The following is a 7,848-nucleotide window of genomic DNA, read 5'->3' on the forward strand; positions in this document are numbered from 1 at the left end:
AAATCATCCATTCGCACTACTACCTTCACTTCCGTGAACCAACACTTCCCCCCCCTTGGGGTTACATACCTTTCTCTTCCCTTACCTAGGGAAATCCACTTGACAACCTTGCCACTACTCCATGTATCGCACATGCTCTGGATCTGCTCGCAAGGACTATCGGGTCCATGCGTTACCTCTCCTCAGCAAATGAGGGTCCGACACCACCTCCTATACAACAGCTCAAAGGGCGGCATACCAATGCACTAATGATGGCGGTTGATATAGGACAACTCAACCAGGGATAATTACGTGCCGCAGCTTCCTCCGAAATCTAATACACATGCCCGAAGCATGACTTCGAGCGTCTGAATTGCTCACTCGCTCTGGAGTGTCCTTAGACAACCTCATGATAAGCTCTAGCTCATTTCTCATATCCCTCTTCGAGACTGAGCACCAGGTTAGCTTTTGACTCCATAGCTGAGCCTCCAAAGGTCACCCATAACATGATCCAAACATCTCACTAACCATTTCCCCGTGACCACTCTCCTTGCCCAGTGACACGCAAGTCACGAAATCCTCTTTTCCTCATGCGAGAAGAATACGATCCAATCGAGGATCGTCTCAGCTCTGATCTCTGGTTTCTGCTGCGCATATCCCTTGCGCATCTCACCGCATCTCCCGACAGAGACGGAGACCCCCGTCTCGCCCCCGATTCAACATCCAGGCTCCAAAGACTCAATACTAGGGCTACTCAAACCCAAAACTCTTCCACATCATACACAGCTCGGAAAACATTCCAACATCACATTCTCTTGCCATCTAGTGAGTACTGCGACTCCACGCAGTATCACAACACCCTCTGAATAGTGAGTACTACGGCTTCCCGCAGTATCACAACACCCTCTGACTAGTGAGTACTACGGCTCCCCGCAGTATCACACACCCTCTGACTAGTGAGTACTACGACTCCCCGCAGTATCACAACACCCTCTGACTAGTGAGTATTACGGCTCCCCTCAGTATCACAACACCCTCTGACTCCACTAGCTCGTGCTCCGCAGTCTATCATCAGTGGCTACCCATACTCGACTCGAATATCCATCACAGACTCTGGAGGCAATCAACATAACAAATGCCCACCCTTGCGAAAATCCACTCTCTCAAATAATCTCCCTGGATGCCCATACTCGAAGGGCTCCCACTAGATCCATAGATACTTGATATACCACAAGTCGATTCAATTCAAGATTCACGAGTAACTCCGAAATAAAGATATCATACCCGGATATCTCAGAATACCCCAACAGAACATCACAAGATCCTGCTACAACCACTGATCTCCTGCCCCAAGCATCATATAGACACAATAATACATTTCCTCTGAACCCCAAAATTAGATCTGCATTTTCCAAATTGCAATCTCGGTGTATCCAATTTCTCAACTGGAATACAAGAAAACGCTAACGCTACTAAATACGCTGATAATTCTCCGAACCCATTTTCCACCGCTCAAAATCCAAACAAGGATACACATACCGATCCGGGAGTTGGCTGCCTAATCATTCCCTATCTACTTGCAACAACACCAAACACCTGCCGTGGAGACATTCATCCTTCTCATCAAGTACTTCCCGCATTAACTCACTTTGACCCCTTTCCTCGATCACCGACATCTCTGGTCTCATGATTTCTTACAGCATATCTCTATACTCCACTTATAACTACTCTTGACAAATCTCTACTTTCTTACATACTGTACCCGGTTCTCCCCCACTTAGGGTTTGAACCATCACCAATTAGCACACAACCAACCCACAACCATTTTTCACCAGCAAAATCGCACCTGCCCTAGGAAAGTGCTACACAACGCCCGATAATTCCCCCTTAAGGAAATCAATCAACCTCCTATACTCTGAACCTCTGATGAACTCCTCAAGAACTTCTCATCACGACTGCCTCTAGTCGTTCCAAATCTCATACCAATCTAGCACTAAGCATCTCAACTGCTCAATAATATCCCTGGCTCATAGACTGAACCGCAAAATCATCGTACCTCTCACCTCAACTCATCAACCAACGCTCCAACACCGGAATCGTCCCAAGGACAGGGACCCACTCCCAACATAGATGAAAACTCTCTTGACTACAAAACTCGACTGAACTCCCCACTGATACCACTACAACACATCCTACTATTCTCAAATAGGTGTGGTGTGGTCCTCGACTACCTCAGTCCCAACTGAGTGTCTGCTCATGATAAGTCACTGCCTCGCGGCACACATGCTACCTGATACTCTGGGAGAAATCATCACCGATAACGACCTGCAGGGTTTACCCCCAAACCCAAAACTAAAACATCAGGCCTCTCGTGTCTTGCACACGAACATAAATAGCACCACCCATATAGAAGGTGACCTCTCCTCTATCGACTGATTGCTCAACTCAGACCGAAATTCTCCTCTCCCTCTAACTCCTTACCAAAATACTCTGATAGGCACTCGACTTCCCTCTCGAGGGACGCCTCTCCAAACTCAATCATGGCCTACAGGCCTAAAATCCATAGCGTCCAATCTCTACCTCATCAATCATGACCGGAAACAAGATAATCACAAGCATCATTCACTACGAACCATGGTACTCATCCCATGACATCCCTTCTCAATATGCTCCGGTGTATGGTACCCGAACCATAGCATCACTCCTCAATCTGCTCCGATGTATGGTACTCAACCATAACATCACTCCTCAATCTGCTCCGATGTATGGTACTCGAACCATAACATCACTCCTCAATCTGCTCCGATGTATGGTACACAACCATAACATCACTCCTCAATCTGCTCCGATGTATGGTACTCGAACCATAACATCACTCCTCAATCTGCTCCGATGTATGGTACTCGAACCATAACATCACTCCTCAATCTGCTCCGATGTATGGTACTCGAACCATAACATCACTCCTCAATCTGCTCCGATGTATGGTACTCGAACCATAACATCACTCCTCAATACGCTCATTAGAATTTTCAGAATACTCCCTATATCAAGTATGGGTCCTCTGCTTTCAGTAGTACGGGCCCATACTACCTGCCACATCTACCCATACTTTGCACACGGACTATCCCGGAGCTCCTAAGTAGCTGCTCGACCTTCTAGTTCACCAATTCCGTCGCGCGCTCGCTCCCTAGCGAAATTCTCTACCCTGCCAGTGCACTCATCTGGCTAAGGTTACTCCCTAGGCTCTTCCCAGATTCCCACACTTCTCTGCCATCAGCTGCTGAAGAGCTCCTAATGATGCCATCCATCTACCTCCTGAATATCGTCATATTCGCTTGGTAGCTGACTCCCATCATCGAGAGTTCCACAAAGCACGAAGCAAGCAGCATTCGAGCATCGAAGAATATATATGACTCACTCTGGGTGATAACTTCGCTTGCTCTGCTCCTCCTCGGAAGTACCACCGAACTCTGCAACTCTTCCCCTCGCGGGCTCTAACTAATCATTCTCCAAGTACCACAGTACTCATCTAGGTATCTCCCCTAGATTACTCCTCTACTCAAATCCCTTAAAGGATTCCAATCAAATATCCTCACTCATCACATACTCAAAAGCACATCGCATATCACAGAAATTCCTAGGCTAAGGCATAACAAATCAGGCCACTCTAGTCCTAATATATGGAATACCTAGCCTGTCTCTAGCATGCAATAATATCTCATAAAGTGCATCATAAATATCTCATAACACAAAAGTAAGGGTATTTTGGGAAATCACCGTTCGGGCTCTGGCTGATTGTACACACTGCTCTTTCTCGTTTTCTCTTTGAACTCTTATTCGCTTTAGAAAATTATTTCTTTGAAAACCTTTCTCACTTCCTCAGTTTGAGTCCAGAATTACCCGAAGGCGCATCCGAATCCCTCAAACCAAGGCTCTGATACCAACTTGTAACACCGTAAATTTCAAGACAAAATTTTCATTTAAAATAATCATTTTAATCTTAGAACACTTGTTTAAAAATCTCATTCATAATTGAATTACAAAACATAGCTTCATTTTCACTTGCATAGAAAACCAGGATCCTCCAAAATATGACTCTTTCTCTGGTGTGTACAATCAAGCCGGTGCCGTCCCGTGATACTGAAAGAAACCTGAAAACAACATAACACAAAACACTGTAAGCACGAAGCTTAGTGAGTTCCCCAAAATACCACACACATAACACATATAAGCCACTCGAGGCCATAACTCTATGGGTTCGTGCACCCAAACTCTGTGAACCCTCAGGTTCTAACTCTGTGAACCTTCCGGTTCTAACTCTAGGAACCCTTCGGTTCCAACTCTGCAAACATGCATAGCATAAATCACATAGAAATAATGCAGTACAACACATAGCATACACATAATATACACACACTAACACATGGCTCTGATTACCTACTCAAGGTAAAGTATAGTGAGAAGACTCACCTGGCAAGCAGAAAGCAGATATCTCCATACTTGAATCTCGAACTCGCCACCGCCTAACACGTAAGGCAAAACTCTCATGACTATAACTCTCGAGACTAGAATCAATCCTCTCAATGCACCCTCTTAAGGGTAAAAGAATATTTTAACCCTCTCTTGGCCCAAAGGCCACATCGCTGACCAAACCCTAAAAGTCAACGGTCAACCCTTGGTCAAAATCAAAGTCCTCAGTCAAAGTCAACCCCTGACTGACCCTACTCGCCGAGTCAACCCTATGACTCGCCGAGTTCCTATAATCAGAACTTCACTCAATCCGCGACCTAACTCGCTGAGTCACTCCGAGACTCGCCGAGTCCAACAACTCTGAGTCCACTCGCACACAACTCACCGAGTCATCCCTTGACTCACCGATTCTCGACTCAACCAGGGAATATCGGGACTCTTCGACAAGACTCGCCGAGTCTAAGACTATCATCAACCTACTCGCCGAGTTGTTCATACAACTCGCCGAGTTCCAGGCCATCTTCATCCAACTCGCCGAGTTGTTCTTCCAACTCGCCGAGTCCCAGCTCATCTTCAAGCAACTCGTCGAGTCCACTCATGTGACTCGCCGAGTACCACCGGTCTGAATCCACTCAGAAGCATTCCAGGCCATGCAAATGATCCAAAACATAGGTCTAGTCTCATACAACTCATCCATCACGTAAAGTGGCAAACTTTACGTGAATCCAAAGAGATCTAGGCCTTAGTCACTTATAACTAGGGTTTGGGACATGCAAGCTTCACTAAACAGTCCAACACAGGGACTTTCATGCTCTCTGATTCTTCTCCATTTCAGATCTGAGGTAGCAACCTTAGATCTAACCCCTAGACTTCCAATTTCATCCATAGACAAAATCCCACAAACCCCAAAATGAAGAAACAACATACAATCAGTCCAAGAATGAGATATTACCTCCAATGGACGCCCCACTGCAATGAAATTCGAATCCAAGCAAAGCCCCTTGCCCCAAGCCTTCAATCTCACAAGATTCCTTCAACAAACTCCTCCAATGCTCCAAATACGCTCCAATCTTCTTCAATCACACTTTCTAGGGTTTCTGGACTTCAAGAGGGAATAAAGAGGCTGGGGGAAGGATATAATGTTCCTTAAATAGGGCTCAACCCCGAGAATTAGGGCTTTCTCCACTCAGCGCCTACTCGCCGAGTCCATCTCATCGACTCGCCGAGTTGGCTGCTTAACACGCGACCAAGCCGCGACTCTACTCGCCGAGTCCATCCATGGACTCGCCGAGTCGCTCTTTCCCAAATAACATTTTTAGCCCTTCAACTCTACTCTTGCTATTCCGGGATGTTACAAGAGGATTGGGAACCAAGCCTACAAGCTAGAACTACCAGAAGAACTAGATGGTATTCATAACACTTTCCATGTTTGTTATTTGAGGAAGTTCACGGGAGAAGTTCCCGACATAATTCCAATTTCTGAGTTAAGGATGGATGAGAATAAGAGGCTAACTGAAGAGTCGGAGGCGATTGATGACCATAAGATGAAGAAGTTATGACGCAAGATGGTCGACTTAGTGTTTGTGAGATGGAAACATACGAATGGGCCAAACCTCACCTGGGAAACGAAGAGTTAAATGATAAGTCGTTATCTGTATTTGTTTACCAATGCATGATTCTGGGAAGGAAATCATCCTAAGGGGGAGAAAAGTGTAACGCCCGTGCTTCAAGGCTAAGAATTGATGCGATGATGTAATAGTTAGGGTCAACAACTTTAACTCATTTCGAAGTAATAAAAAGGAATTATTTGAGTATTATGTGAATTATGTGAATTTATGTGCTTTATACTTGTTTATAATGATATAATAAATTAAGAATGAAAATAAGCGTCAAAAATAAAATATAAGATAAACCAGATATCTATGAAGAAAGTTGCAGTGGTCGTGATAAGGATTTCAGAGATATAAAGAACGCCGAAATCCGAGTTGTAACAAAGAAGTTATGACATGTCGAAGTTTCACGACAAAACCAACACGATATTGTGTGATGTAAAAAGTGAGTTTACGATAAATTGCTTTTTAGCCTTAGCGATCTAAAGGAAAGTCGTCATATATGTTAAACCGAGAGCGTGCATAAAAAGAACGTCCAAATCTGACTTCGTATGAGGAAGTTATGAATTTTCTAAGATTTGGCATAGTAGTGTGCAGCCCAGAGTTCGAATTTTAGATCGAGCGATTTTTATCCGACACAACCAAAATGAGAATTCAATATCTCATTAATAGGAGTTCAACGATAAAAGGACAGTCGAAAACAGAGTTTGTATGTAGAAGTTATGAATTTTACACGGTCGTTAAACAGTGTAATCTTCTAATTTTATTAAATTTAAAATTAGTCGATAATTAGCCGATGGAGTCAAAAGGAGAGTTGTAGATCTTGTTCATAACTACGTGTGGATATAAGGAACATCGCAAAGGAAGCTTGTATGCGAAAGTTACGGGGTTTAGAAGTCGGAAGGGTGCTGCAGCGAAGTGGGTGACGTGGCGCAATCTGAGCAATTGCTTTCTCCTCACCAGATGATGAAATTTGGCACCAACTCGACAAGTTGGACCAGCAACTCGATGAGTTGGGGCCAAAAACTTGATGAGTTCATCACTTTTTCAGCCTATAAATACCACCCAAGAGTTCCTTCATTTTTCACACCTTAAAACCATTCTTCTTCTCTCTACTCACTCTCTAAACCTCCCAAAACACCCCTAAAATCCTAGGAATATTCCCTAGAACTTGAAGAAAGCCTCGGAACGCTAAAAGGCTTCGAGAAAAAGAGTTTTTCGGTTCAGAAACTCTACCCCTACAGAGTCCGGTTTTCAAGCAAACCTCCCGGTTTCGTCGAAGTGAAGTGTTGTCCATGTTGGAATCACAACCTTATCAAGTGAGTTCATAGTTAGTTTCATCTTACACATAGATATGAAGTATTTAATATAAATTACGTGCCATGTGTGACAATAGTCAAATTCGGGTCAAGTCTAAGCCGGACAAGGTCAACGAGTCAAACCGGTCAACTCAATTAAAACCTTGTATAATAGGGTTTGTATTATGTAATTTCTGTATAACTCACTATCTTAATGAGAAAAAATCACTTGGAAAGTTCGTGTGTTTAAATTTCTTTAACTTTAGTGCTAAACAATAAACAAGAACAATAAAACAATGTTGCATACTCATAGGGAGTGTGTAAGATCCTAAAACATGGCGTAACGGGGTTTACGGACCTTGCATTTCGAAGCCGGACACTCACATTCATCACACACGAAACCGCTCTCAATCGTTTTCACTCTATCTCTTCTTATCGAAAATCTCTCCCAAATCTCTCTAAGTATGTGAAATCTCTCCCAAATATCT

This window comes from Lactuca serriola, chromosome 6, assembly GCF_051521515.1.
Source record: "Lactuca serriola cultivar US96UC23 chromosome 6, Lser_US96UC23_V15, whole genome shotgun sequence".
Classification (NCBI taxonomy): Eukaryota; Viridiplantae; Streptophyta; class Magnoliopsida; order Asterales; family Asteraceae; genus Lactuca; species Lactuca serriola.